Below are 21,321 nucleotides of genomic sequence, written 5' to 3'. Positions count from 1 at the left end.
GGCGGGTTAGTTAGGTAGTGGGGTGGGTGGGAACACAGCTTGTGCGGTCCGCCAATAGGAGGAAGAGGGTGTGTCGGATGCAAATTATCCCTGGAGGCCCAGCCCCTCCCCCGAAGACTGGCCACGCCCCCTTCTCTAGGTCCCTGCAAAAATGGTAAGGAGAGTGAGATAAATAGCTGGGAGCTAGAGCCTCACTAGAGGGTCTAAAACTGAGCTAAATATTTCCTGGTTTCTTGAGAGATGTCGGGGACGGGAGAGGGGCGGTCGCTAAAACGTTCACATTGTCAGGACAGTTAGTAGGCTTTCTCCCAGCCAAAATCTTAGCTTAGCTGTGAAGAAGACTGCAGTCACGTAGCACTTGGCACCCAGGGATCTCAAAGAACTTTATGCATCATTTATCTTGAGCCTTGTTTTGCAAAAGACCAATTACCTAAGGCTTGGGCTGGGGGTAGAGGTAGATGTTTGAGCTAGATTTACACCATTAATCGAGGTAGGGGGAGAAAGACACAAAACCTCCGGTTTAGCGGTTTCCTCCTCCCACTGAAGCACCTTCTCGCAGTCCTCTCAGCAATGAAAGTTCCTTTATTCGTCCAGCACGAAAAGGCCAAAGAAACAGGGTTATCCTTTCACCTAACAGCCCTTTCTGGGGCAGTTGATCAGAAACATGCAGAGCATAGAGCCTTGGCTTGGAAGGAAGGTTTGGAAGGAAGAACAAATCGTCTGTAAACTATTGGGCTGGACTTGCCTCTTCCAAAGCTAAAAATGGTGAGTCAGGATTTTGGCGTCCACGCTCTAGGGAGAGAAGCCACATGTAAATGGGGAAAGCTCTGGCTGGCAGAGCGAGGGGGAACAGGCGAAGGGGGAGCCAGGTCTCTTGAGGAGGCCAGCAACGCGCGTGCGGGTCGAATGCGGGTTCCCGACGCAAGACGCCCGGAAACCTGCTCCCCAGTGAGAACAAAGGCAGGCGCCAAGCGAGAACCTGATTGGTGCCGGGTCCTCACGGGTGTCCTCTGGGCCCCGGAGACAACTTGCTTCACCCACTGGCGCGGAGCTCCGTGCTCACTGGAGCCCAGGCTCCCCACCCGGCCTTGGCCGTGACCACACAGGACTGTGCGTTATGACATCACCTGTTTTCGCTCTTTAGAACATGATCTGTAGTCTCAGCTTCTCCTTTTTTAGAGGTCTCTAGTGTACCGGGATTTGGGAAGGCCTGCAGTTCGCAGAATGAATCTGGAGATGATGTAAAAGAACGGTTTCACTGGTTTGCATTTCTTTCTTTTCTTCCTTTTCTTTTTAATTAAAAAACACACGGACACACACACACACACACACACACACACACACAGCCTGGTTTCCTTAGGGATTCAGAGTGGTGTTGTAATGCAAAATCAGAAAGGTACACTTGGAGGAGCTAGCAAGTTTAGCATATCAAAGCTATTAGACCAAATTGTGTGGTTAAAACTGTCAATCTTATATTTTCAACAGCTGCCTCCTCTGCCCCTTTTAGAGACCAACACACATAAACCAAGTCTACACAAGGAACAAAGGAAGTGGAAATCTGCCAGTGTCAGGTTGAAATACATTAAAATTGTCTGGAAAACCCCTGAAGGGCCTGAGTTATGCGGTTGGGTAAATGTGTTGATCCACTTAACTAGTAATAGCTAAAGGTCACTTGATGCTGTTGTAGACATGTATAGCCTAGAATAGCAATGGTGTGGGGAAGGTGCTTGACAATCAGAAAAAACTGTAAAAGCAAGAACATTAAGGAGAGAAATTACCATAGGCTCGTCAATGCAGAGAACCAAGAAATCCAGGGAGAAAGTTAGCAAGGCACAGTTTTCCTAGGAACTGAAACACATATGTGTCCCTGTTTAGTGGTAAATTTCTTGGGCTATATTCCTGGCTGGTTCTCCCTTGTAAAGCAGATTTTATGTGAATGCATTTTAAAGGATAGGAGATATTGAAGGCTGAAGTGAATTTTTGTGCAGAGATTGAATTTTCTCAAATAGTACTTTAGATTCAAATTGTTTTCCATTGTATTCTTACAACCGTTCCTTTTACTTAGTAGTTAAAATCCTTTCACAATGGTTCTTTAAGCTCTTCAGTAAGTAAATTCCCCAGAAAAGATGGCCAAGAGAGTGGAGCCTACACAATTAAACCCTCTGACAAAGATTGCTAAAGGGAGGTTTTAAAGGAATAGCTTGACCGATACATAGATTCATGTATGTGACCAAATAATGGTGGTCTCCACCAAACTCCTCCAAACTTTTATAACATTAATTGTCCATAGGGCCATTTATTTGGCATTTAACCATGTACTGCATTGGGACATTTCTTACATGGAACCCTTTCGTATGAGTCTATGTTTCACCCCTGGAATCTTCAATCCGGCAACTCCTCAGCACACAACCCCCACCCTTTCTTCTAGTCCTCATCTCCCACACTCTCATCATACTTGTTCTTTTCTGTTCTCATGTTAACATTCGACTTCTGGATCCTTCCTTGCTCTTCCATTCCTTACGTGGTCTCCCTTCCTTTTCTAGTCAGCCTGGTTATTATAAACAGAATGCGACTCAGAGCCTAATTGACTTGTGAATCCTGGATCACACTTTTAAGAGGGAAGAAGACAAAAGTCACTTCTTCAGATTTCACACAGAACAAGGAGAAACTCCCTTTTGTTGTGTGGTATGTATGGAATAAAAAAAAAAAAAAAACCTCAGAAAAGTTAAGATATTGGTGAAAATTACCAACACTGGGAAGTACTTTTCAACTTTTTATTATAAAATTAGGATAATACTTTATTAAATGTTTTACATTGTTCTTTCTTTTTTTTCTTTCTTTCTTTTCTTTTTTTTTTTAGTTTATTTATTTATTTTGAGAGAGTGCACAGGATGGGGAGGGAGAGAGAGAGAGAGAGAGCGAGAATCCCAGGCAGGCTCTGCACCATCAGCACAGAGCTGGAACCCAGAAACCACAAGATCATGACCTGAGCCGAAACCAAGAGTGGGATGCGTAACCCCCTGAGCCACCCAGGCACCCTTGTTTTACATTGTTTTTTAAAATAACTTTTGCCTGTTTTGAAATACTCTTTTAAGATGTGATTTTTTTTTTCCATTTAGTGCTTAAAATCACATGGTTTGAATGTTCCATAACTTATTTAACCATTACTCCATTATTGAACATGGAGGCTGTTTCCAGTTTTTCATGGTTATAAATAATGCTGTGATAAGCTTCCTCATACATACGTTTCTGGCAGTCCCTCTGATTCCTGGAAATGGAATTTCTAACTGAAAGGATGTGAATATGTTTTAAGGGTCCTGTTAACGATTTGCTAAAATATTTTGTGGGAAGGTTCAACCAATTTGCACTCCTCTTATAGTGAATGAGGACACAGGGGAAAGAATATTTGAAAAGCACAAATCTGAACCGTCATTCTCCAACATAAGGCCCATAAATAGTCCACTTACCTCTATCTCTAATGCTTTCCACGCCCTTCTGCCTGGCGATTTTCATCGCCTGTTGAAAGATCTCCTGGTAGAGTCAAGCACTTGTCAAAGTGTCCACGCGCTCACCCTCATATCTCTTCTTTAGCACCCATCTCCGCATTGAGATGTTTGGCTTAAATTTTATTTTCTCATTAGACTGTGAACACCTTCAGGGTAAGGATGAAGTTACGTTTACTTTATTCTCAATTCTTAGCTCAACCCAAAGAGAAGTGCTTCAAAAATCTTGGGCAAAAATAATGAGTTTTCACTGTTACTTTCCTAAGTACACCATACACTCTTCCAGGGCATCTTGTGAATCTCTAATAACAGCTTAGCATTTTATAAAAGGGCCTCCATAAATCTCTGTGAATTGAACGGTTCACAAAATTATTGCTATGGAACAGATAGACCAGATTCATGTCCTGAACTGTCACCAACTCCTTCTCTGACATTGAACATAATGGTTGTTATGGCCAGGGCTTGCTATCTCTTTTTATAAATTGGAAGTTCTAGCCACAAACCAAGAGCATAGGAAGAGTTGGGGGCAACTTTTTATGTTCAGAAATTTTGAAACAAGTTACCCTGTAAATAACATGCTGTGACTTTTGGATGTGAAATTGTTTACTTCTCTAGATATTCTCCTACTGACCTAAGAACTGGGCCCCTTTATAGTTCCTAAATAAGGATTCAATTGAAAAAATCAATTACTAAAGATGTTTTTAAAATTCCATTTCAGGAGACAATAGGTCATTTTCTAACATTTTGCCTCCTCAGACTTCTGTTTCCTTCTCCCTGGGGGCATCCAAAGCATTTGGATAGCCGAAAGTGCTGCATTATTTACAAATTTGCAAATACTGTAATTTGTTTCCTGCACAAAGGAATTTGCACTTCACACAATTGTAAATTGATTGCTCCCTTTGAGCTGTTAATTAGATTTCTGCTATTTTTTCCTTGGGCCCAAGACCAATACTACACCAGAGGAGAAATTAAGAGGATCTGATCCAAAAAGTCCACTGCTTTAGTGCCCGTATCCATCCCACACCCTGAAACACCCACCTCCACCAAGAGAATTCTTACCAAAGCTCATTTTTCAAAAAACAAATATTCCGCCAAGATCCAAATTTCTGTCAGTCCTCCCTTGTCATTTCCCATTTCGGAGTTTCCTGCATTTAACCCCCTTTGGAGCAGACTGCCAGGGAGAGGCCTACTGATGTGGGGTTTGTTGTTGTGTGTTTGGCCTGCACAATGTTAGCGAGCACAGTGCTTTAAAAACAAAAAGTTTTTTTTTGAATTAGTTTAAAATTTTTACAGTTTAGGAGATTTTACACCAAAAATCTAGATTTCTAGTTTCTCTTGAAGAATGGTCAGATATGGTCACACTAGGCCTATATTGCCACATGGCAACCGTTTACTGGAGGCCGGTATCTGCTATTCGAGTTTGGACATGTGCTCTCTACTTTATTTACCAAGGTCTCTGTCACTCCCTAGGGATTACATTTTGCCACTTAATTTACATTATCTTATTGACATTTGTAGGGACTTGCCACCTCGATAGACCTTCTGCAGCATCTAAATCACTGATCCGCTGGTTGTCGCTCTTAACTTTATCACAGGATATGAGTCACAAATAAAGTGGCCATCTCTAAGGGACAGCAAAAGTTGAGGACAGGATCAGATGCAGGGAGTATTATGATGTACGGCCTTGACTCTCTCTCTCTCTCTCTCTCTCTCTCTCTCTCACACACACACACACACACACACACACACACACAATCACCCATCACCACCAAGAAAATTCTTTTCAAAGCTCATTTTTCAAAGAACAAATATGCCACTAAGATCCAAGCGTGTGTGTGTGTGTGTGTGTGTGTGTGTGTGTGTACAGTGAGATTATATATAAATCTCACAAGGTGGAGAACAGTCGTCAAAGAAGGGGTTACTATATCCTTTAGGCTGCTAACCCCATTCCTCATTCTAATTCTGCCCACATACCCATTCTAATTGTAACTTTAGGGGAAAGGAACCACAGGAATTGTGGCAATGGTAGGTCATTGAAGGTATTTCCTTGATGGGCAGTATCATGCAGAAACTCAAAGCCCTGACCCTGGAGCCAAGCTTGGATTTGAGTCCTGGCTTTGCCCCTCACCAGACATATGACCTTGGGCACAAATTGTTTAATTTCTCTGTACTTCAGTTTCTCAAGCATAAGATGAAGTAATAATGCTACTTATCTTAACAGGTGATTTTAAAGATTGAACGAGATAATGCACTAACTATAGTGCTTAACAAAGTGCCTAGAACATCGTAAGCCCTTAAAAAATGTTTGCTGCTGGATCCACAGTACAAAGGATGTTATATTCTCTGCAAACTGTGACCTTACTTTAGTTACGTAACCATTCTTTGTACAAATTTTTGTTCTGAAAATGGGGGTATCAATATTAGCTTAATCATAGAGTTGTTTTAAGGATTAAATGAACTATATGTGAAACACTTTAAAACAATGCCTAACATATAAGAAATGCTATGTAAGGGTTTACTATTATTACATACTGTGGTCAGGAGATTTTTTTTTTTTACTTGATTCTTTTTTTTTTTTTTTTTTTTTTTTAGTAGAGATATTTAATTTTTTAGGTACTTCTCAAAAGTAAGATGATGTGGGTAAAGATAACAATAGACAAAAAGTCAGGAGACCTAGGGTTTAGTTCAGTACTGCTTGGAACTATGTGGTATGGTTAGGCCTCAGTTTCCCCATCTGTTAAATGTGGAGAGGTGATTAAGTAGGGCTGGGGCCAAATCCAGGTGGGGAGACTGAAGCTTATATAATAAGAATCTTTTTTATGAAAAGAATATAAAATTATAGATCCAAAATTAGCTATGAAAGTGAACAGCTACTTAAAATCAGTAACAAAATTACAACACATTTTTAGGGTGAAATACCATAAATATCACAAAATCCAATAACTGTTTATCAATTAACTATCTGATACCACCCTTTCTTACTTTTTTTCCTACATCTTGGGGGCTGATTTCCTCTTCATATGACAAGGGTTTTTGCAACATTATCTTCTCAGGGAGGATAGAAAGATAATTTATCTTTTCCCTAGCTTGCATTGCCAGTGCTGAATGCCCTAAGACAGATACGCATCAGGAAACAGCCTCTAATCCTACATCTTTGTGACATGATGCCAGTTAATTAGCCCACTGGGCACTGGAACTATTCCTAGCATCCATCCTTACACTGGAACAACTCAAGAGAACAACTACCCCCTGAAACAACTGTGATCCACATATACGTGGATATAACCCAGTATACCCAGGCTAAGGGTATCTCCATCTCAACTGCTCCTTAGCCAGATCAACAAAAATACCCATGGCTGCCCCAGTTCCTCCAGCACAAGGGGGAAGTTTGAAGGAAGTAAATCAGGCTGCAGAGACTATAATCTTTACCAATAATGGTTAAAATAGCTTACTTTGGGGGCACCTGGATGGCTCAGTCCGTTGAATGTCTGACTCTTGATTTTGGCTCAGGTCATGATCTCATGGTTCGTGAGATCAAGCCCCACTTAGGACTCTGCACTGACAGTGTGGAGCCTGCTTGGGATTCTCTCTCTCTACCTCTTTCTCTCCCTCTTTCTGCCCCTTCCCTGCTTGCGCTCTCTCTTTCTCTCAAAATAAATAAATAAACTTAAAAAACCCTTATTTTTGATATTTAATTAAAAATATAACAATGTGCACACATTGCTTGGACCTCTCCCAGGGCCTCGGACCCTCAGGCATAAACTTGATTTTATTCGTGGTTAACTCATGTTGGAGTACAGAGACCTTTTCAAGCTCTAAAATTCTGTGGATCTGCTTTATCTTAGGATTTCCATGAGAATCTAGTGTAAGAAGGATAAAGGAGAAGCAGGAGAAGTTCTTCAAGTAGGCAGAGAGAAAGTAAAAGTTCTATTCTTAAAAATTGCCAGAGTTGTGCTGGTTTATACTTTGTTCACTCAGGGATTACTTCTCCTTGTTAACCTGTTTGTCTCCTTGATATTCCAAAATCATGGTCCCAAATTCTCAATATCCTTCTTTCAGAGATGAGAAAACTCAGACAGAGGAATATTTTATATATTTTAAAGCAAGATGATTGTAAAATATGCTGTCTAAAAGGGAAGGTAGATGGATAAAACAGAAAAATCTACATGACAGTAAGGAAGTTTGGGAGTAGGATCTAATTCATAGAGAGGAAGTATGATCTATAGACTCAGAAGTCTTAAATGCCATGGTAGTCTGTTGTGAGGGATTTGTAGGAGTCAACATGCAGGACAGAGGTGAGACTGAAGGGGCCCTTAGAAAGGAATAGTCTACACTTCAACGTTCAGGCCTTCTGAAGGTGGCTATGATACATAAAGACTTGGAGCATCTTTAGGGGCCAGTCTTATTGATCTGAGTAATTCAAGTGCTTGGAACCTAAGAGGTGTTCAAAAAAGCTTGTTGGATGAACTGATGGGATGTATTAGAGTTCGCTAACTAGGAAGCAACTGAGCATGTTACTTTTACCAACAAAAGTTCTCAAGTTATCTTAAAATTGTAAAAATATTTTCATGCAACGGTAAAATGTTCCTTGTTAACAAGAGAAGAAGCATTCAACATTTGTGTGAATGGTAACAACAAAGACAGCAATTTCAACCCAAAATGTTGGCTTGAGGTGTTGCATTCTTGCATGATCTATAAGCCTGAAATCACAACAGCAATGTGTGAGGTTCTAGAAGTCTGAAAGTTTGGATAGTGTGCTCTGAAATATGTACTGTCCAGATATTCCCTTAGTCACTTACTTATTTACAGGGACTTTACCAAGTGGTAAGTCCTGGTGAGAAAAATAACAAAAGACATGTTTATAACGTAATAGTGAGACAGAGGTATAATTTCTGCATTGGTATGAAAAGAATAGAAAATGGAGACTAGAGCGTAAAAAGGATTATTAGTAGAGAGCTCAGAAAGACCTTTGACCATTTATGCCTGTAACTGGATATCTCATAGTGGTGGAGACATATGATGCAGAATTTTTGCTGTGTCTCAACGCAATTTATAATGTCAACAGGAAGGTAGGACTAATCCTTATAAATATTAGAGAACAATGCAGACCAGTATATGATGCAATCACCTCTGAATTCCATGTTCATTACTTAATTCATTCTTGCATTCATGCGTTCATTCACTCAGCATGTTTGTGGAATACCTACCACGTGCCAGGAACTTGGCCAGTTGCGGAAACAAGGCGATAAACGGAGAGTCAGGGTCAAACAGAGCTTATAAGCAGAAGATAGACCTCAAACAAGTAATACCACTGTGTAGTGAGTATTTTAGTAGGGAAAACACAGGAAGAGAATATACAGCAGGGGACACTGACCCGGGAGGTTTAAGCCTCCCCAGGGAAGTGAAATGTACACCCAAGCAGTGGGCTGTCCCTAGTTTCTGACAATGACTTCCATGTCTTCCATCCAGTAGGTCCTTTCCATTTGCCATGCTCGATGCTCTAATTCCCCCTTTCAATAGGGTTCATGTTCCAGTTATGAAACTCCTAGGCATCCTGTTACATTACAGCAGATACACTTTCACACTGGGAGCGATCTCTCCTTTCTTTTTGCAGAGGCATTATCCCTATTAAAAATTCACCAGAATTTGAACCTCCTTTTCCCGATTAAAGACTATCGCTTAACATTGTTTCACACATAACATTTCCCACTTAGTCCACCATTTTTCTGAGTCCCGCTTGTGTATATGCAAATTCTATGCATGCCCACTTCTAATAAGTACGTCTGTGTCATCTCTCCTAAGATGTCTCGTTTTTGAAGATAATCCTCACATCTCTCATCCACATTCTGCAATCCCCATAACACCCATGTGAATGACAATAGTGAGAGCAATAGAAACCATTACTATCACCTACCGAGTGCTTATTATGTGCCAGGCATGTTGCAATAACCTATGCAGGTTTATCTTGCCTAAATTATCTTGCCTAAATATTTATTTATCTTAAATAATATTATAAATATTATCTTGCCTAGATATTTACAAAACCCCTGTGAAGTGGTTCTTCTTACATCCACTTAACAAGTGATTCACAGGGACTGGCAATTTTGTCAAAGTCACATAGATATTGCAAGACAGAGCTGTGATTTGAATCCATATTTGATTGATGCCAGAGTTTAATAGTCTTAATGCAATCATGTCTTGGCATTGTACAATCGGTCATTATTGTAAATATTCTTGGAACCAATTCTCTGTATTAGGTTACCGAATGGTGAGGTCAGCTGACTTAGATCTCCCAACCCTCACCAAATATAGTTTGGGAGCTTCTGTTGATTGAATTCCTATTGCAATAAATGCCATGGGAGTGGGCCAAGGGGTATCTATGATCCCTATTCTAATATTTTATTGTCTACCGGCATGATACTCTAAAATAAAACAATTGAGTGACCCTGGAAAATGAGAAATACTTTTGTTGGCGCTCTAAGTTGAAATTCCGAATACTTTGATACAGAAGTTGCAGATTCCTCGGCATTTGGTCAGTTATGGCGATAGAGTGGTAGATGTAATGGAGATAAAGGTGATAAAGTTGAGGGCAAGGGAGAGGAAAGAAGGTGGCGCTGTCATGCTCCCATACCACTCCGAAAATAGTCCAGGTCTGTTGTGATTAGTTAAGATTAGCTCCACTCAGAAGGAAGATGGATAAACTGGTTTCCCGTAATCTGCCAGCAAACTAGAGATACTTTTCTCAGCCTGTCCCATCCATATCTTTCTCTTTCCACTGGGGCCTCATTCTAAATAGTCATGCTCTTATGCCATGTCTTTGCCCCTCTTCTCAGATGAGTGGACCAAAGGGTAGACACTTGGTTTGAAGGCAACCGTTCTGTAACCCAGCCAGCCATCTGTATAGACTAGCTTAAAATGATAACCAGGGCCAATCAGATGCCTCTCTTGGAGATTTGGCAATGGGAAGCTAAGATGTTAAGCCAGTTGGCAGCAGTCAGATTGTAAGAGGATGCCGTGAACCATATGCAAGCTCAAACTTTGAAGGATCAGAACAGATAGAGAGTGAATGTTGAGGCAGCCATAGTAACACACGGAAAGAAAGCAAAGGCACTAAGACACTCGTAGTTAGAGATGCCTTCAGTGCTGATGTGTTTCCTGTTCAGTCTTGGCTGCATATTCTTGTAATAATTCCCTTCCCCCATCTAATCTCCTCCCGCCACCAATTTTATGGAGTAACTTGAATGCACCTTTGTTTCTTTCAAGCAAAAAAGACGGACTGAAACAGTCTTCCTTCGTTTCCATGTCAAGCACTTACAAATATGACATATTACTTTTAGTTCTCATTAGTAAATGGATGTGAAAGTCAGACAGCCCAGAAGAAAGAACTAGAACTCACTGGGCCAGAAAACCCCAGGTTAGTTTTTGCACATAAAAAATTCTTACAGCCCACGTTTCATGAAGAAAGTCTGCTCTGCACGAACCTCAAACTTTTTAGAAACTTTTTGTGTTCCTAGTTGCACAATGGATATCAGTAATCTATTACCCAAACTGCTTTTCCCCTTCAGGTTAAATGCCAAAGTGATTCCAAAGTGCCCATGCCAGCAACTGCCTGTGAAGAAAACTTTGGGAGACAAAGAGTTTTCTCCCTGCTCACTCTTTATTCTTTATTCAGACTTAATGCCTGCTGGCCCGGTTTAATGATTTTCTAGGGTTTTTGAACCAAAAAGATTTTTTAAAAAAGTAAAACCAAACAGAAATCAAAGTTCAATTTCCTCAAATTTCCTTAATTCCAAGAACTAAGTAGTCGAGAAAAAGATAAAGTGAGTGAGCGTGACTTTGTGTCAGCCTGCAGGTTAAAGGTCACTTTAGTGGTCTTCATGGGGGTCCAGAGGAGACCAGGCATATACGAGGAGGTCATTTTGGTTTGGAAATATAAGCACATAGAAGTGTTTTAATTTGATTCAACTTGCCAGATGTGGAGTGTTCCTAACTAACTGAGCTGTTTCTGTAGAGCCAATCACTAGCCTTAGTAGATCTGGGCTTTTCTTGGTTTCCATTCCTGTGCCTCATATGCCTTGCCTGTGCGGGAGACACTGCTCCTTTCTCTTTCTAAGGTCTCTCTCTTTCTCTCTTTTGCCACTGCTCCTTTGTGTTTCTAAGGCCTCTCTCTCTCTCTCTTTTACATTGGGCTCATTCTGAGCTCAGCAAGCCTTGAACTGTTCTCTATCTCCTAGGTAAATAGTTCTTAGGCTAGGCTAAGCCCTTGGAAAATGAGGGAGGTACTTCACCTCATCAATGAGGATCATCATTGCAGGTGTGCCTTGCCACACCTTTGAAAACTTTATGGATGGGGAAGAGAAGGAAATGGCTCTTCCTCTGGGCCGTAAGGGAAGGGTTGTGGTTGTGTTGGACTTGCTATTGATGACATCACTCTGCCGTTATTTCCGTGTGTCTGAGACTTGTCACTTTGCATTTCCTATGTCTCTGAGAAAGCCTGAACATCCAGAGATTCACACATCTATGGGGAGCTAGAATGTCGAGGAATGGAAGCAAATGAAAAACCTTCATATAATTCTATACATATACATCTTTATAAATGTAAATATAAAGATACAAATTTAGCAGTGACCTGAAATATGTTGCCTAAGAGCTCTGTAAGGGCAACGCATGAAAAAATGCTCAACATCTCTCATCATCAGGCAAATACAAATCAAAACCACAATGAGATACCACTCACACCAGTCAGAATGATTAAAAATAACAACTCAGACAACAACAGATGTTGGGGAGGATGCGGAGGAAGAGGAACTTTTTGCACTGCTGGGGAGAGTGCAAACTGGTGCAGCCACTCTGGAAAACAGTATGGAGGTTCCTCAAAAAATTAAAAATAGAACTACCCTATGACCCAGCAATTACACTACTAGATATTTGTCCAAGGGATACAGGTGTGCTGTTTTGAAGGGGCACATGCATCCCAATGTTTATAGCAGCGCTATCGACAATAGCCAACATGGAAGGAGCCCAAATGTCCATCAACTGATGAATGGATAAAGAAGATGTGGTATATATATACAATGGAATATTCCTCGGCAATCAAAAAGAATGAAATCTTGCCATTTGCAGCAACGTGGATGGAGCTAGAGGGTATTATGCTAAGTGAAATAAGTCAGGCAGAGAAAGACAAATATATGACTTCACTCATATGTGGAATTTAAGGTACAAGACAGATGAACAGAACGGAAGGGAAGCAAAAATAATGTAAAAAAAGGAGGGGGACAGAATGTGAAAGACTCTTTTTTTTTTTTTTTTAATGTTTTTATTTATTTTTGAGACAGAGAGAGACAGAGCATGAACGGGGGAGGGTCAGAGAGAGAGGGAGACACAGAATCGGAAGCAGGCTCCAGGCTCCGAGCCATCAGCTCAGAGCCCGACGCGGGGCTCGAACTCACGGACCGCGAGATCGTGACCTGGCTGAAGTCGGACCGCGAGATCGTGACCTGGCTGAAGTCGGACGCTTAACCGACTGCGCCACCCAGGCGCCCCTGTGAAAGACTCTTAAATACAGAGAATAAATGGTTACTGGAGGGGTTGTAGCTGGAGGGATGGGTTAAATAGGCAAGGAACATTCAGGAGAACACTTGTTGGAATCAACACTGGGTGTTATATGTAGGGGATGAATCACTGGTTTCTACTCCTGAAATCATTATTGCACTACATGCTAACTAACTTGGATGTAAATTTAAAAAATTAAAAAATTTAGGGGCGCCTGGGTGGCGCAGTCGGTTAAGCGTCCGACTTCAGCCAGGTCATGATCTCGCGGTCCGGGAGTTCGAGCCCCGCGTCAGGCTCTGGGCTGATGGCTCAGAGCCTGGAGCCTGTTTCCGATTCTGTGTCTCCCTGTCTCTCTGCCCCTCCCCCGTTCATGCTCTGTCTCTCTCTGTCCCAAAAATAAATAAACGTTGAAAAAAAAATTTTAAATTTAAAAAAGAGCTCTGTAAGGGCAAAATTGAAAACTTTTTGTTCTATCGCGATATTGTGTATTCTAGTCACTGTTCATGTTTCTTCAAATTTCGTTTTTAAGTATTGAACTTTAGAGGGTGTTTGAGGGTTAAATAAAAAATATATGCCAAGTGCATAGAACAGTGTTCCTCCTATCATGAGCACTCGACAGATGTTCGCTGTTGTTATTTTTAAAGGTTTCATACAACAATCGTACTTTTTTCCAAGAGGCATTGAAGTTTACTTGAATTTTAATGTTCTGGGTTCCCTCATACCATTTGCCACGGTTTGTTTTGATTTAAAAGGGCCTCAAGTGCTTGATGACATGCAAGGTTTATCATTAAGCATCTTTATTGCACTCGTGTTTGCAAAGAACATTTTTGCTTTCCATTAGCCTATCCAATCGCATTCCAAGATTGAGAACTCCCTGTCAGAGATAACGTCGAATAATGAAGAACATAAGTGCTTGGAGAAATGAGGTGACGACAATGTATTCCTCATTCTAACCTCTCTCTGGGTGCAGAAGGATGATCTTCTCTGGAACTTGGGCTTGTATGTGTATACACGTGAGTGTGCGCACACACACACGTATGTGTATGTACCTTTATGTGTCTTGTGCTCAATGCATTATTTTTGCTAAACTAGAGATAGCCAGTCAGGATTATTACTTAAGGTTTTAGCTGAAGGATGGCAGTTTGCCAGCTCAGGAAAAGGAAATATTATATCCATTTAAAAGCTAGAATTCTGAGATAGAGTGGCTTGGAATACTTTAAGAGTTTTGCCTACTAGCCAATAGCTGAGGATCCCTAGTTTTAGTCTGCGGTGGGCAATTACCTTTTGTGACATGAACAAAATCATGAAAGATAATATACCTGATGGATTCTGTATGACTCAAGCAAGGGCTTAACCATATTCATAGGTCTGTTTTTTTTTTGTTGTTTTTTTTTTTAAACATAGGTCTGGGCTGTGAGGGTACTCTGAGTGGTGTAATGGGCAAGATAAATATAAAGCATGGACCAAACCATCGGTTTTGTCTTCGCCTTTTACAATTGCCCTCTGTTTATAGGAGCCTATTTGTGAGTCTGCCTTGGTCATCAGGCAAAATATCTTATTTCCTGGTTGTTTACAAAACCAAGGACCCAGGCTACAGGATATTTATACTGTCGTCTATCAAAGCGTTCACTGGGAGAGGAGATAAGAAAGTCTTCTGCCAAAAATACTGTGGCTTGCACATTACGGGTGCACGTAAGAAAGGTCACTGCATTACCAGGTCAAAAGCAAATGATTTTGTTCTCTTGAGCAAACGACACAACTCACTTAATTTCACCTTCTTCGGATGTGACGAACATGATTTTTGCTTTTTCGCTATGGTTCTTAGGCTATTGCACAGTCACGTCTCAGGTAAAAAAGGGCTGAAGTGAAGGCTGAGTTAGATCCTCCTGATAACGTCAAGAAGAGTGTTTCCCCTTTTCCGAAGAACTGTGGAGTATATTTAGCCAGACAAGGATGAGGCTGTAGGTGTGGAGGGCAGCAAAAATGGATGAGATTGTTCTAGGTAGGAAAGCAAAGAAGGGAAGGAGATGCTTGGGTGTGTTGGTGTGATAGTTTCCGTAGACCTGGTGTTACCCAAAGTAGCTTCAGGATGAAAGCCAGTAGTCCGTCCACTAGACAGGACAGGAAGCTGAGGTCAGTGGAGGCTCTAGCCCCAACTGTCAGCTCCTGAGCCAGGTCAGCACCACCTCGACTCTGTTGTCTCTGCCCTGCGTCTTCAGGGCTACAGCAACATCATTCTACCTGTATTCTGAGTGAGATCAGGTGAATTGCCCAGAGCCCATGGATCCCAGCGACGTGTTAGCTATACTGACTTTGTGCCATTACTGCTTCTGGGGCTCCAGGAGTAGATTGAACAAGATTCCATGATTTCAAAGCCTTTAGTGTCTCTTGCCTTTGGCCCAGTCCCTTATCTGACCTACTTCCAATTTTTCACGTTCCAGTCTCCTGTTCCTTGTATGAACCAGCGTCTTCTCCACATTGGCAGCCATATTCCCTGCTCCATTCTAACTATAAACAGCTAAGAGGCCTTTGCTCTCTTGTTCACATTTCCCTCAAAAGTCACCCAAAACATCCTGGAAGCAAAGGAGAAGTGTTTAAAAGCATTTTGCAATGAAAAACCAAGGGATGACTTATCTAAACATGGCCTATTTACCCCTTGATATATCGTTCTTGCTCCTGCCAGAGGGAAGTTATGGGTGGGATTATGCCCAGACACACTTTGGCTTTTCTGTGTTTAGTGCGGTCCATGCTGTCAACTATTGTTTAAGCAAATGAAGGCATGTGTCCTTGGGGAATGGTAATGGAGGCTTTGGTGACATTCACTTGACTGGAAACTTGCAGGTTACCTCTGTTCTTGTCCACGTATAGAATCTCAACCCTAGCCATGTTTGTCCAAAAGAAAAGATCGTTTTCACTGTGAGCTCCATGGGGAGAAAACATCTCTGTCTATTCATCCATGTATCCTAGGAGGAGAGAATGGAGCCTGTCCCAGTCTCGGTGCTCAATAACTCTGTTCATACAAATTCCTACTTGATGAAGTTATACTCCAGCAATATAGTTCAACAAATAGCACAATATCAAATGGGTACAGCAGATGTGCCGATCAAAATACACAGAATTAATGGTCATTGTGTCCATCGTAGGGCTTTGAATGGACATGAGCTGAGCACTGTAAATGTGTCTCAGTGTACAGAGTTAGGAACTGAGTGGACATACAATAGATCTTAAGGAATATCTCAAAATGAAGAGTAGTTGATAAAAGGAAAATTTATCTTTTAAATTATGTAAAGGTGAAATTGATAGAGTTCCCTGACACCAAGTGTTTTCTTAGGATCTTAATATTTTGTTATTCCAAACAAAGGGGAGGGGATTTAGACTAGGTAAAATCCCTTCCTAATCTAAAAAGTTATGAAATTCTGATCATAAATGATCAAAACTTATACAAAATAAATAAAACTGAGGAGTTTTCTCTCTTTTTGGAATGGACTTAGCCCTAGAACAAAGGCTCTTAACCTTGCTGTACAGCCTTGTGTCTTTGAACTCCCTAAAACTGTGTGCAAACATTTTGTATGTGTGCATTTTTTCCCCCCTGAGGAACGAGGACCAATAGTTTTCAGTAGGTTTCCAGAAAGGCTTGAGACCCCAAAAGCCTTATAAGCCACTGGATTCATATAATGTTTTAGATTGTCTGCTTATGAGCCTTGTCAGAACGCTTTCCAGCGGTCAGGCACTATGCTAAACATTTTGTATGTATTACCTAATTTTACCCTAACTTCGCAATACAGTTGCTTTTCTGAGAAGAAGTTCACTTTCTCAGAGTCTGACAGCCAACAAGTGGGGAAGCTGGGGTACCAACCTAGGCTGAACCAGGATGCCACGCTTTGGTTTATCGCATAGAGCTACCTTTGTTTTCAATAGACAGAACAATTACCAAAAAGCAGAGCCCTTTCGTCCTTAACCATCACTTCCCCTTTAAATCATCTTTTATATCTGGATAGCAACTGCTTTCTAAGCATCTACAAGCTTCTCCACATGTGAGCAGCATACCTCTATGGAACCTTCTGAAGTCTTCTAAACACAGAGGCAATCCTCTCCAGACTGCTCCCTTGTTTTTTTTTTCCATTGTACAGCAAGGCTGCAGTAAACATCATTTTGTCTTAATTGTCTACTCTAGACTCAAGTCTGGCCACATGGCACAAATGGACAACCCATACATTTGGAGTGACTCCAAGGAATCCATCCCAAGCACTGAATGGTCCTGGCACTGTTCCAAAGTTTTACTAGCCTTTCCACAAATTGTGATTCCAGACACGTTTATACCTTGGTCCCCAGGATAATGGAAGCCACAAAAGAAACAAATTAAAATGTCAGCCCAGCTGGGCCCACAGTGTGGGCCAGCAATGACAATGGAACCCCTTGCCTCTTAGATCACCTAAGTGTAGCACATCTGTGCTTCCTGTAAAAGGGGATAACAAAATAATCCCGAGTCTTTCCTAGATGTTCCTTAACTCAGGATAAGTACAGCGTGCTACTTAAGAGCAGCTAGGATTTCAATAGGCAACAGGAAACATTTTTTTAAACCAGGTGAAAAGCAGAGAACAGAATTCTGGTAAGCTTTGTAAATTCAGCCACCACTGCTATCATGCGGGACCCAACGAACTTGAAATATATGATCAAGGCTAGAGAGACAAGTAAAATAGCATTGTTATTCTCTGCCTAAGGTTTGTTATTCTCAAACCTTCTCACTTACGGCAGGTTCTGAAGGACGCGGAGCAGGCCATGTTACTACAGACAAAGAAAAGAACGTCTACAGCGAAGGGGACACCTGAGAGGTCGCACGCTTTGTGGGATCATGGTAGAAGTTCAAAACATCAACCTGAGAAAAATCAGTGAAACTGAGGACTAAAGTCGGAAGTATGGGTGACGCAAGGAATTAAAGGGTTTGCGAATCAAGACATTGCTTATCTCCTCCCTTTCTCCTTTTTTATTCTTTATAGACACCGTGGCTGATAGGAGCTGCTCATCTCATTGAAAGTAAGCAGTTGTTTTCTGTGCTCTGAAGGTGGGGGATTGCAATATCCGCGATGTGTCGTCCGTGAGTCTTTGCTAGGTTTGGAACTGATGGCCCCAAGCCAGGGGGTAGCGTTTCTTCTTCCCATACGCCAGGGAAACACTGAGATTCCTTCACCGAAATAACTTTTCTGCCAATCTGTATCACCGCTCAGAGAGGCAGCTGGTCACGTTAACCAAGAAAACTGATATTTAGTGGTGAAGAAGCTTGATTAAACTTTCGCTTTATCTTTTTAGATTTTGATGTGATAATATGGATATAGGTGATTTCCTCATGCTACTGGTCACCTGCTTTGCAATTGTTTTTGTTCCTGTTTACCTGCTCCATGAGATTATTGGCTTCATGAGGACAGTTCTCCTCATCATTATATCCTCAATATTATAAACATTTTTTGAAGAAGTGAATAAAGAAAGTCAATGTTACAGGGGCGCCTGAGAGGCTCAATCGGTTAAGCGTTGGACTCTTGGTTTCCTCTCAGGTCACGATCTCATGGTTTCATGAGTTCGAGCTCTGCGTCTGGCTCTGGGCTGACAACTCAGAGCCTGCTTGAGATTCTCTCTCTCCCTCTCTCTCTGCCCCTCCCCCACTCATGCTGTTGCTGTCTCTCTCAAAATAAATAAATAAACTTTAAAATAAATAAATTAAAAAAAAAAAGTCAATATACAAAAGTCCTCTGGTCTAGTGAATTCTCACCGGGTTAGTAACATGTGTGTTGAATTGCTTGGGAGTTTTTAATAACCAGTGGTGGTCAACCAAATGTGTATTACGTGCACATCAACTATTGAATGCAATTACACATTTTATGGTAGGAACAAAGATTTGGGCCGTGGTGGCTAACCGTGGTTTTTGTCTCCCTGCTCTTATTTTTCTGTTGGGTAACTCTTTTTTTTATTTAAAAAAAAAAAATTTTTTTTTAAGTTTATTTATTTCTGAGACAGAGAGAGAGCATGAGTGGGGGAGGGGCAGAGAGCGAGGGAGACACAGAATCTGAAGCAGGCTCCAGGCTCCGAGCTGTCAGCGCAGAGCCGGATGTGGGCTCTCACAAACCATGAGATCGTGACCTGAGCCAAAGTCAGTTGCTCAACCGACTGAGCTACCCAGATGCCCCTCTGTTGGGTAACTCTTATGCTGTCTTGGTCTGAGAAATCGTCCTCTCCTTCACTCTCAGCCCTGTCCCCGTCCTTCTCCCTCAACTGCTCTGGGTCCAACATTGGCAGGTGATACTCTGTTCCGCCAGAGAACTGCCTTCCTGGGGCCATGGGTTTTGTTCAGCCACCGTCCCAGCTGGACCTGTCACAGGAGTGTGGAGCAGGAGGATGTCCTTCCCTTGCTTTGGGACAAGTGAGCTGGAGCTGTGGGGGACTTTGCACTGAAGCCAGCACAGGGGCAGTGGTGGTGAGAGGAAAAGAGGGGCACCTAGTGACACCGTCGGAGGCAATAAGTCACCCACGACTTAATTTTTTTCTGTCATTTGTCACAAACATAACTCTTACTGGTCCAGAGACTTAGTTGTGTCACTTAAAAGAAAGAGATGGCTTAGATGGCTCCTAGAGTAGAGAGAGAGCAATTTGGTACATCTTGGTCTTGTTAGGAAATTCATCATTTTGTTGGACTGAGATCTCTGCCTTTGGTATAATGTTCAAGTTCCTGGAACGACAGATGACTCAGAACGCAGGTAATCTCTCTTCTAGTTGAGAGCTCCAGATGGAGAGAGCTATTCTGACTCATTTGTTCATTCAGTAAATATTTATTGAGCACCTACTAAACGCAGGCACATCTTTTCTCCACGCTTTATGTTTAGGCCATTTCTTGAACTGTTTCTCGTATCATGTGGGTTTTGGACCAATGCTGGTGTTCCTTTCTTAGGAGGGCTCCACTGTGGCAAAGGATCCCCCTTAAAGTACGGCATTTGGAGCAGAGAATAGTAACACCCATTCATTTGTGTTCCACATTCTTTAAGTGCCAGCCATGTGCCAGGCATAAATGGAACAGGGATAAATGAGACACAATTCTGTGCTCAGAGGACTCACTGACAGGAAGGAGACAGCTGTCCTGCAAATAACCTAGAACAGCACAAGGAGCTGCAGCAGAGCCCAAACGAGGCAGAGGCCAGTTCTCCTTGAGAGGAGAATCCCGGAAATGTTCCTCACACAGCATAAGAGTGTGGATTTCTTTCTTCCTTTCTTCCTTTTTCTCTTTCTTTCTTTCAGTTTATTTTTTTATTTTTGAGACAGCGTGAGCGGGGGAGGGGCAGAGAGGGAGGAGGACAGAGGATCCGAAGCAGGCTCTGCACAGAGCCCGATGCAGGGCTCGAACCCAGGAAACCAGGAGATCATGACCTGAGCCAAAGTCAGGCACTCAACTGATTGAGCCACCCAAGAGTGTGGCTTTCTGACAGGCAGATGGAGCCGGAGAGGGTATTCCAAGGGAAGTCAGTGGCCTGAGCAAAGGTAGAGAGGGGTCAAATAGCCTAGTGAGTCTGAGGATCTGCAAGGGCTTCGAGAGGGCAGGAGTCTGGGATGTAAGATGGTGATGCAGAAGAGGAAGGGCCTGAAAAGTAGGCAGGGTTAAGCCTTGAATGCCATACCCAGAAGCTTGTTTTGTTTGTTTGTTTGTTTTTCCTACAAGGTGGCAGGGAGTCTCTAAAGTTTTGAAAAGAAGGGGGGAAGCATGATTGGGTTCACACTGCAGAAAGACACTTTGAAGGTGTGCGGCCTAGGGGCTGGACCGCTAGGAACCCGAGGCGGGAAGACCGGCTGGGCGGGACTAGATCATCCGAGTGATCTGGGAAGAAGATCATAGGCTGTGCTGCGGAACTTGCCTTCTCAAAGTGGATCAGAAGACCAGTAATGTCAGCATCGTCTGGAAGAAATGCAGGATCTCAGGCCCCACCCCAGACCTCCCGAATCAGAATCTGCAGGTTAACAGGATCCCTGAGGCTATTCAGAGGCACTGAAGTTTAAGAAACACTGGCCTGGGTACGTGGGATCCAGTGGCGAAGACACAGGACAGCCAATGCCCCTGCCCTCATGGAGTGCACATTGTAGCAGGGGAGGCAGATTTTCAACAATAATTCCCTGGCTAGCGTTGAAAGAGGCCTGTAGAAAGTGCTAGCAAGGGGACGCGTTGGGAGCTGGAAGAATGTACAACAGAGGGGTCGGGCCTGGGCTGCGGTTCAGGGAGGGTTCCCTGAGC

General features: G+C 42.3%; 2 long non-coding RNA genes across 6 annotated transcripts; one reads left to right on the top strand and one right to left on the bottom strand.

Annotated features, from left to right (window-relative positions):
- Positions 1–44: 44 nt before the first annotated feature.
- LOC123600991 lies at positions 45–18,008 on the top strand. 5 transcript variants are annotated; one of them, XR_006713915.1, is made up of 3 exons: positions 45–154; positions 2,548–2,685; positions 17,811–18,008. It is a non-coding gene; the product is annotated as an uncharacterized LOC123600991 (long non-coding RNA). The 5 variants fall into 5 exon arrangements; XR_006713916.1 differs by lacking the exon at positions 45–154 and adding an exon at positions 170–765 and having other exon boundaries at positions 2,544–2,685; XR_006713912.1 differs by lacking the exon at positions 45–154 and adding an exon at positions 172–765.
- LOC123600992 lies at positions 563–1,073 on the bottom strand. The gene is made up of 2 exons (XR_006713917.1): positions 980–1,073; positions 563–792 (listed from the first exon to the last, which is right to left on the bottom strand). It is a non-coding gene; the product is annotated as an uncharacterized LOC123600992 (long non-coding RNA).
- Positions 18,009–21,321: the final 3,313 nt, after the last annotated feature.

This window comes from Leopardus geoffroyi, chromosome D1 (assembly GCF_018350155.1).
Source record: "Leopardus geoffroyi isolate Oge1 chromosome D1, O.geoffroyi_Oge1_pat1.0, whole genome shotgun sequence".
NCBI classification, from domain to species: Eukaryota; Metazoa; Chordata; class Mammalia; order Carnivora; family Felidae; genus Leopardus; species Leopardus geoffroyi.
This window is presented reverse-complemented; position numbering and strand designations above follow the sequence as displayed.